Source organism: Nicotiana attenuata, chromosome 4 (genome assembly GCF_001879085.1).
Source record: "Nicotiana attenuata strain UT chromosome 4, NIATTr2, whole genome shotgun sequence".
NCBI classification, from domain to species: domain Eukaryota; kingdom Viridiplantae; phylum Streptophyta; class Magnoliopsida; order Solanales; family Solanaceae; genus Nicotiana; species Nicotiana attenuata.
In genome coordinates, this window is record NC_031992.1 from 6,402,594 (window position 1) to 6,413,470 (window position 10,877).

General features: G+C 37.6%; 1 long non-coding RNA gene across 1 annotated transcript; it reads right to left on the minus strand.

Moving 5' to 3' along the window:
• Positions 1,835 to 6,024, minus strand: LOC109224898. The gene is made up of 5 exons (XR_002067775.1): positions 5,611 to 6,024; positions 4,910 to 5,513; positions 2,960 to 3,174; positions 2,440 to 2,861; positions 1,835 to 2,220 (listed from the first exon to the last, which is right to left on the minus strand). It is a non-coding gene; the product is annotated as an uncharacterized LOC109224898 (long non-coding RNA).

Below are 10,877 nucleotides of genomic sequence, written 5' to 3' on the forward strand. Positions count from 1 at the left end.
CGCTCTAAAAAGCGCGTGCGTCAATTATTTTGATTAAAGAAATTTTTTGAAAAATCACAAGAAAAAGAAACAATAAAAATAAATGAAAAAAGATTGAAAAAAATCGTAAAGACCCCTGCTTTCCGTCATGACCCCTTCCCGTCATAACCCCTTCCAACACCCATGTTCCCCTCTTCCTATCTTCTTCTTCCCCGTTCCTTTCCGCCCAACACTTTTTTCTACCTCCCCTTTATTAGGCTTTGATATTAAACAAAATTACCAACATAAAAGTGTTTTATTAATTTCACTTTGAATCCCCTGTTGAGGCTCTTCACTATGGAATCTGTATTATCTTTATTTGAGATATGTTTTCTGCCTAAAAATATGATTTCAGATCTGTTTAGAGGGAGCTTTTGAGAAAATAGGACAGAGGAATAGATTATGAAATTAAAAAAAAAACGGAAGGAAGGAGTTTCATGGTGGCTGGAGAAATTTTCGGCCATGGCAGTGGAGAACAGTAAGAAAAAAGTGATGGTGGGGAAGTAAAGAAAAATAAATAAAAAGTCAAAAGAGAAAAATAGTAAGTCAAAGTTATTTTAGATTTTTTGTCTAAATAAAAAATGATCTGGCATATTTTTATCTGATGTGAATTCTGACATAGCGCGACTGAGAGACACGCGGCGTCAGAAGGATTTGAGACACTCGTTTTTATCAGGTAGAAGTGTTTAGATTAAACTCTATCAAGTATAGGGACCGGGATGACAAACCAGTATAAGTACAAGTGTCTAATAGGCTATTCTGCCTTTTAAGTAAATGGAACTCTTATTCATTTTGTAGGTATAACCACAATACTCCAACGCTTACATCATCCCAGAATTAAAAAGTGAGCTGTTAGAATACTAGCTCAGAAAGCAATACCTAATAGTAACAACTCAATCGAGAAATAAGAAGATCAAAATTAGTGCCACAGTATGAAGATTACATTATTAGACATAAAAATTGTACTTCCAACTGAATATTTTATACTTTTGAGCCTCAAAGATGTTCCTGTGATCAAGAAAATTTGATGGAAGTAGCAACCCGCCCTTTAGGGGTGTTATCACCCATACGGAAATAGCAACCTGCAGGAAGATTTAAGCATTGAAATGTTAGTACCATTACTGCAATTACCAGCTGCAGGAGAATATATTTCAAATATGTGATAATACATTAACCACATCAAGAGAAATAAACACAACACCACACTTCCAATAAAAGGTACATCTTCCAATGGTCGTACTAGTTTCAAAGTATCTATAGTTACATGGTCGTACGAGCAATTTAACAGTGTTAGTTACCAAAAAAAAAAAATCAAAGTCCTGCAGTCTACAGTTCACATTAGGGATCCAGGTGGATTCGAACCACCGACCTCTCGAATGCAATGGCATCGAGCGCTCAACCACAAACCGAGCTCTTAGATCCATCCAAAACAGTAATTCGTGACATTAGAATTAAATTATACGGGACAAGAAGTTTAAGAGAAGAGAAAAAACCTTTTTGTGTGGGTATAAATACTCATATAAAGATAAAAAAAAATTCCATGAGAGAAGCATTCCACAGAAAATAAGTTCATATACATTGCAACATAGGGAGTATTAAATATGAAAAGTTGCTTTTTTAAATAAGATGAATAGAAGAATCCTTTACCTTGTTATAGTGGTAAAAAATAGGAACAGTGTTTATCACTAATCTGTCGGAGACGAGAATTAGAAGCAATGCATTAACATCAACATAGCCACTAATGTTAGGATCATCCAATGATCCATGGTAATTCCAGGAAGCTACTCTAATTTAGTAGCTAACAATGACTGGTTGCACAATGAAATAATAATAATAATAATAATAAAATCTAAAACATTCTCAAGTTTAATAACTTTTTAAAAAGATGAACATGTACTGCCAAGACTACCACAACACCCAAACCATACTCGGTCAAGAAACATTGCAACAATGTATCCTGCATGCAAGTTCTCTTCTACTAATAAATACAAAGCCCATCTGAAACCAAATTATCAAATTATCAAGTGGAATTGACGGTGTCTCCAACAGTATCTCTATACTAAAGAGAGAATCTTCTAACTAGACACTGTCGAACCGGCAGATTCGCAACAGCACACTGCCAGTGTAAAAACTGCAACTGTCTTTAACATCCTTACAAACATGAGAAACGCTCCAGTTTGGAGGCAGGCAATTATCCATGCCCTGCAAGGAGAGAAAATTTAAATATGCTCACAGATATCAAAAACATACAGCTAAAATTAAAATAAATTTTACAAAAAAAAAAACGTATAGCTAATAATGAGATTCTACAGGACAACGATATTTTGTAAATGTGCAAGAGCACTGGGTGTGAGAAAATTCTACCACATAATAAAAGTGCAGAAAATTATACAGTCTTTAGATGAAAACAAAATGAATTACCTCAGAACGCCAGAAAGCACAAGAAGAACACAGTTCGAGACTACATATCAGTTGCTTGCTACAACGTTTTCCTGAGAAAATACTTCCAAAGAGAAATAGCAGATCAACTCTACAAACGAGCTAGCTTCACTTTTCCAATTAGAAATTATTGAAGGCACAGAAAATACGCTTTCTTTAAATTCCTTTGGATATACAGACTGACATCTTCTGTCAGACACTTCATGTTTGATGAACCTGCTTGCAAAACCAACAGGTGTTGATACTTTTGCTGATTACACAAAAGCACGGCTTCAAAATACAATGATAACCACAGATCAAAACCAGCAACAGCAACAAGCTCTGACATCTTCAGTCAACACTTCATCTTGGATGAAGGCTTGTAAAACCAAGCGATGTTAACTTGCTGATCACGCAGACCACAGCTTCAAAACATAATGAAAACCATAGATTCAGACCAGCAACCGCAACAAGCTTAGAGTCTCACAAATTCCTCACCAAAGTGACATCGCGGAGAAATTACCTCATGCAGGAAGCACCACAAACACAAGCTAACAAATCTTCAACAGCAGCAGCAGCTCCATTTGTTGATGGACAAGAGTAAACAAAGCTTCACATTAACTAGAAGCGGCGTATACGTCGAGCGCAGCACCAAAAATTTCAACTTCAGCCAGCACCAATGCGCCTCCAGCTTATTGGAAGGCACAGCCACCCATCATCATTTGATATGCATCAACTCTAACGGTTTACACTGAATTATTTTTAAGGTCAAAGTTCCAAACCTGGCTACACAAGGTCCCCCTCCAAAAAAACTACAACAGGGGTACCATAACAAAGAACTTCCATTGGAATGAAACTATTACATCATCGACAAGGAGAACACAGCTAAGCTCCGACTAGACTCTTACCAAAGAAAGAGTAACTCATGAACACTAAATAACAAAGTATTATTGACCAAGTAATCAAAGAATAGGTATGTGTAAAAGAACTCCCGTATTTAAGTTGAATATGACAAGAAATAAGTNGTTATTGCTTCAGATGTTGTGATCATAGGCATTATCTCAGTTTGCCACGAGGATGCCTCTGTATTATGTGATCCTGGTTCCTACTTTTTCATATGTGTCATCATATTTTGCTTATTATTTGGATACGCCCCGCGAGTCTCTTGTTTCATCTGTTCGTGTATCTACTCCGGTGGGCAATGCTATTGTTGTGGATCGCATATATCGGTCATGTGTGGTGACTATTGGGGGTTTGGAGACCCGAGGGGATCTTTTGTTGCTTAGTATGGTTGATTTTGATGTGATATTGGATATGGATTGGTTGTCTTCGTGTCACGCTATTCTGTACTGTCACGCTAAGACAGTGATGTTGGCTATGCCGGGGTACCACGTATTGAGTGGCGAGGTTTGATGGATTATGTTCCCAATAGAGTGATTTTATTTTTGAAGGCCCACCGGATGGTTAGGAAGGGTTGCGATATGCATCAACTCTAACGGTTTACACTGAATTATTTTTAAGGTCAAAGTTCCAAACCTGGCTACACAAGGTACCCCCCTCCAAAAAAACTACAACAGGGGTACCATAACAAAGAACTTCCATTGGAATGAAACTATTACATCATCGACAAGGAGAACACAGCTAAGCTCCGACTAGACTCTTACCAAAGAAAGAGTAACTCATGAACACTAAATAACAAAGTATTATTGACCAAGTAATCAAAGAATAGGTATGTGTAAAAGAATCCCGATTTAAGTTGAATATGCAGAAATAATGAAAACGGAAAATTCACGTTTCGCGAGATTTTGTGATGCCAATACAATGGTTTTCCGCAACATTTCATAAGATGACAGCTTGTTAAATTTCGCTGTTTTATCCAGCATATGGATAAATAAAATTCCAATATCACTACTGATTAGTCTCTTTAATATCTGGGGAAAATTTAAGATTAAACAATGAGATCGAACCTAAATAGAGAACAATACACAGTTCAGATACAACTATGCAATACCAATTCTAATTTTATGCTCCGTGCCCAATCACAACTATTAGATGGTCCCATTTTCAGTTTTTATTAAATAAAACATAAGCTTACCATAACCAATAAAGGTGTAATCTCCATTTTTATGTGACATCATGCATTAAGGTGTTATTTAGGAGCGTAAAATTTTTTAAACCACTTACTGGGAACACTATGAGGTGCTCTGGATAAAAATTTGGCGACTTCGCAAGCCACTTAACAGCGGCCAAAATATATTCTAAAGTTACTTCCATAGAGGTGCAGGTGTGCTTAACATAAAATTCCAACCTGTGACCATTTCAGCCTCTGTAAAAATTTTCCAGAATTGCTGTTTAGAAGCTTTTATATGACTATAAGTTGGTGAAGGTGATAATTAAGGCAATCAGTTTAGAATTGATAAATTTTATAGAAAATGTGAAAGTTTAACTTCAACTAAGAGAATTGATATTGTACCTCTAGTGGAGTGCTGAAGTAGAAACGTTGCTTGTATCCATCGCCGTGGAGCATATAGCAAATCAACATGAGTTACTTGTCTTTGAATAGGCCTGACTACAAAATACACAACAGTAATCCCAAGGCCTATTCAACGACAAGTAACCACTGATCGACGCAAAGCTGTTGGACGCAGGAAAAAAGAAAGAGCAGAGCCAAAAAGGACACGAGACACACAAAGAGAGGAGAGCCGGGCAAAACCCCGTGCCTTCTCCTCTCCAACACACAAAATAAATACTTTTATTATGTACTTTTGACCTGCCATGCGAGCGCACCCAACATGGCAAAGGCCTGGTAACATGACAATAAATACCTCACTTTTTCCTCTCATAACTCACAACGTCGCTCAATCTTTCATCCTCTCGTACATATGCGTGCATAAATAAATAAAAACTAATGCGTATGAGCCATTTAAATAATTGTAGACAATAAATTAAACTATTATAACCTTAAATACACCATCACGCTAGCTGATTCAACCCTCGATCGAAGATTACCAGTCTAAACCGTTTGATGCAAAACAACGGCAGCACCGATTCAATAGTCCTTGCATCTCTATTCAGATCTGCAATATGTAAAAGGATTAGCTTGTTTTCAACAAACATACATTGCTTAACACATCTTCTCCAAATAAACAAACCCAACAAGCATATTTAGCTCACCGATAAAGCTCTAGCAAACAACGGTTGAAGCCTCGGTAAAATAACACCTCGGTTGCTCAAATTACTGCTCCAACCTCAACAAATCTCTGAAGACCAAAGAGATCTGATGCTCAGCTCCATCGAACCATTGCGAAAAGCATCAGATCTACAGCTCCTCGTCAACCGGCGGAAACACGTTGACGGAAATCGAACGATTCCAGCGCTCCATTGGTCAATCGCCAAGCTTTTAGGGAAATAAAGCAAAACCATATTCAAAAGGTAGATCGAAGAACGATCTACACAGATCTGAATATGAAATTTGAGGAAGCTAAGCTACGCAGAAGAGATCTCGAGAACACAGAGATTGGGCATAGAAGGAAAAGGTAGGTATGAATGACAGGAGGAGGTCGTAATTTATTGAGAATACAGAAGGATCGGACGGCTAAGATTAATTTACCTTAAGATATTTAACGGTAGATGAGTTATAACCATAAGAGGCGGCAAAGAGGTTGAGGAGGAATTAGGTACGCAAATACATGGACAGCTATTATTGGAATTATTTTATTATTATTAGGGGGAAGGTTCTGGATGTAGTGTTTGACTAGGACATCTTTAACTTTTGTAACGTGTTACAACATGCTTCTCACGTCTAACAGATATTATCATAATTTTCGCATTTTCAAAAATTTACTCCCTACGTTTCATACGATGAAGCAATATTTTCTTATTAGATTTATGTTATATTTGATAAAATTTAATTTAAAATTTTTAGTCTATTCATATTGATATTTTCTCTCTATTAATAAGGGAGAATAAGCACACACCAGGTTAACATGCTTGCCTGGCCTTATTGAGGGATAAAATGTTATAATATATATTTAATATAAGTTTGAGTGAATAAAATAACATTGCATAAATTAAAACGGAAAAAAGGCGGTAAGCGCGAATGAGATGCGTAGCATTTTCGACGCAATGCATCTGGACATACATTTGGTGCGAATTTTTTTGCCTTAATACTCAAGGCTAGTGCTCACGTGATCCACGCCACAAGGCTTCATTGTGGCTTAACAAGTGTAGGTTCAAATTAAATAATTAATCAAGCCAATTTAGACGACGACATCAACTAATCAAAGCCAATTTAGACTCACTATTTGAGCATTACGGGAGTATTATTTAAAAAATAAAATAAAAAAATATTTTTTTTTTAGTAGATCAGATTAAAAAAAAAAAAAAAATCAAAGGTACTTAAGCACTTCTACAAACTAACTACTATCCAGCTTTTGTGATTTTAGGGGGGCTCGTAAAATATTTAAGAGGTCCTCACTATATATATAAACTAGGCTTAGGGTACACGCGATGCGCTTGAATCCTGTTTAATGAGTACAATTTTTTTAAATAGTATTGAGTTATAAAATAAAAATATAAGTTCCTAAAGATAGTCATGACTATTGGTTGTGTATAACTAACTCAATAATTGAAGAAATTATCTAAGAAGTCCTCAATCATCAATAATTCAACTTAACATTTATTCCAGGTTTGTAATTTCATAATTTTAGTTTCACGACAATAACCTTGAAAATCTAAATAATCTTGAAGGATACAACTTACAATATATAAGCAGTCAACTAATAATATACGAACTTTAAATAAACACAAAATCAAAGTACAATAATAAACAAAAAAATATTTAAAAAATAAAGCAAGCTAGTTAAGCTAGCTAATGAACCCACTCATATTTAGCTAAATGTATCATGGATTAAAATTAAAGATATCATAAATTATCTTGTTATTTTTGTGCCTATTATTGATTTATGTTCCACAATCCGCATAATTGTAATAATGCATTTAGAAATTTTAAAAGTTAAAAGTATAATATTGAATAATTTTATTGGTGAAGAAGTCTTGTATATTTTTAAAAAATGAACTATTTATGTTATTGTACAAGAATCCGTACCTCTTCTTTCTTAAATCTTTTATTTTTCCTCTATCTATTTTTTATCATTTATATATAATTTAAGTGTAAACATACACAAAGAGAAATCTAATAAAGCTATAATATTATAACTCTCTACGTGGTTCAAATGAGAAACAAATAAATAAGTAAATTTTAATTAATTTTAAGCTTCTAAATATTAAAAAAGTGATTAAATATCTACTAAATGAAGTGTTTCTTGTAATATTTATTTTTTAATGATAAAGATCAAGTTTGAAATAAAAAGAAAAAGGTTATTTTTAAATTCTAGACTTTCATTCTATGTAAATATTATTTCATTTATAGTATTTTATTGGACGGTAATATATACACACGTATTAATCAATATGTAATAATAGCTAAAGGCTAAAAATTAGGAGTTCTTATTTGGTTTAATAAGAAAATATTTAATCATTAAAATTTTAGGAGATTTAAGTGTCCTAAATAATAAGAAAGTAACTTAAATTACAATGTGTCCAATATAAAATATATTTTTAGAGTGTAAAAAAGACGAATGACATTTCGCTAAGGGTCTTCGTGCTTTTAATATAATACTATTCGTCACTGGGGTACTACCAGTCCCGCCGGTTGCAGTTGCTTAGGCCCAGATGGGTCCCGTTATGAGTGATGAGGAGCAGAAGAGACTAAAGAGATTTAGGAGGCTCAAGCATCCAACATTCAGTGGGGCTGAGTCAGAGGATACTCAGGATTTCTTGGATCGGTGCCAACGGATCGCACGACGGGTATTTTGGAGACTAGTGGGGTCTCATTTACTACTTTCCAGCCGATGGGGGTAGCCTTAAGATGGTGGGAGGCTTATGAGCGGAACATGCCAGCCGATGCTGCACCACTTTCATGGCACGAGTTCTCCGTTCTCTTCTTAGATATGTTTGTGCCACCGACCCGCAGAGAGGAGTTATGTAGGCAGTTTGAGCAGCTACGCCAGGAGGGTATGTCTGTGACCTAGTATGAGATTTTCAGAGTTGGCTCGTCACGAAATTTGGTTGGTTCCCACTGAGAGGGGAAGGATTAGGAGGTTCATTGATGGCCTCAGCTATCAGTTGCGTTTTGTTATGACTCTGGAGAATGCATCAGGTTCTAGGTTCGACGAGTTGGTTGATATTGGTCGACGACTAGAGTTTTTCCGTAGTCAGGAGCGTGAGGAGAGGGAGGTCAAGAGGCCTCGTGGTTCAGGTGGTTTCAGCGGTGTTCCTTCCGGGGCAGTCCTACCACAGCAGGGGTCGTCCTTATAAGCCCGTTCAGATGGCTCGTCAGGTTCATCGTGGTGCATCAGCTAGCCATAGTTCATACAGTGCTCGTCCGTGTCAGTCATCTCTTAGTGCTCTCTCAGCTAAGAGTTCATCCCGTGCTCCATCGGTTCAGGGTTCATACGTGCCAGGTCCTTCTAGTAGTCATTCTGGTTCCCAAGGCTCGATTCAGTCCCCATCACCAATGGGTAATTGCTTCGAGTACGAGGAGTTTGGGCATGTGTGGAGATACTGTCCCCATCATTTTGGAGGTCCTGTTCAGCAGATGGGTCAGGCTGATGACTTCCACACCAGTTACTTCACCACCCGCCCAGCCGGATCGGGGTGGGGCTCAGGCAGCTAGAGGTTGCCCTAGAGAGGGAGGCCGATTAGGTGGTGGTCAAGCTCGATTCTATGCTATTCCTACTAGTCCAGAGGCCGTTGCTTCAGATAAGTGACCACAGGTATCGTTTCAGTGTGCCACAGAGATGCTTCACATTATTTGATCCTGGTTCTACTTATTCCTATGTGCCATCTTACTTTACTCGTTATTTGGATATGCCCCGTGAATCCTTAGTTCTATCTGTTCATGTATCTACGTTGGTGGGCTATACTATTATTGTGGACCGTGTGTATCGGTCATGTGTGGTGACTATTGGAGGATTGAAGACTAGAGTTGATCTCTTATTACTTAGTATGGTTGATTTCGACATGATTTTGGGTATGGATTGGTTATCTCCGTGTCATGCTATTCTAGATTGTCACGCTAAGAACGTGACGTTGGCGATGTTGGGGTTGCCAAGGATCGAGTGGAGAGGTTCTCTAGATTATGTTCCCAGCAGGGTGATTTCATATTTGAAGGCCCAACGGATGGTTGGGAAGGGATGTTTGTCATATTTGGTCTTTGTGAGAGATGTTGGTGCTGATACTGCTATTATTGATTCTATTCTGGTAGTGCGAGACTTTCCAGATGTGTTTCATGCAGACCTGTCGAGTATGCCACCCGACAGGGATATTGATTTTGGTATTGACTTAGTGTCAGGCACTCAGCCCATTTTTATTCCTTTGTATCGTATGTCACCAGTAGAGTTGAAAGAATTGAAAGAACAACTTCAGGAACTTCTTGATAAGGGGTTCATTTGGCCTAGTCTGTCGCTTTGAGGTGCACCGATTCTGTTTGTGAAGAAGAAGGATGGTACTATGCGGATGTGCATCGACTATAGGTAGTTGAACAAAGTTATAGTCAAGAATATGTATCATTTACTACGTATTGATGATTTATTTGACCAGTTTTAGGGAGCGAGGGTGTTCTCTAAGATTGATTGAGGTCTAGGTATCACCATTTGAAAATTCGGGACTCAGAATTTTTAAAGACAACATTCAGGACTCGTTATTTGTCACTATGATTCCTTGTGATGTCTTTTGGGTTGACCAACGCCCCAACAACATTTATGCATCTGATGAACAGTGTATTCCAGCCATATCTTGATTTGTTTGTCATAGTATCCATTGATAATATCCTGTGTACTGACGTAGCCAGGAGGAGCATGCCCAACATTTAAGGATTGTACTACAGAGGTTAAGGGAGGAGAAACTTTATGTCAAGTTCTCTAAGTGTGAGTTTTGACTCAGTTCGGTGGCGTTTTTGGGGCAGGTGTTGTCGAGTGAAGGGATTGAAGTGGATCCAAAGAAGATAGATGTGGTTCAGAATTGGCCCAGACCGTCTTCGGCTACTGAGATTCAAAGTTTTCTCAGCTTGGCCAGTTATTATCGTCGCTTTGGAGAAGGTTTCTCGTCCATTACAACACCTTTGACCAAATTGACCCAGAAGGGTGCTCCATTCAGGTGGTCAGATGAATGTGAGGAGAGCTTTTAGAAGCTCAAGATTACCTTGGCCACAACTCTAACTCTAGTTTTGCTTTCGGCATCGGGTTCTTATACAGTGTAGTGTGATGTTTCTCGGATTGGTATTGGGTGTGTCTTCATGTAGGGGGTGGAGTGGTTGCATATGCTTCGCGCCAGTTGAAGCCCCATGAGAAGAACTACATGTTCATGTTTGGAGTTGGCAG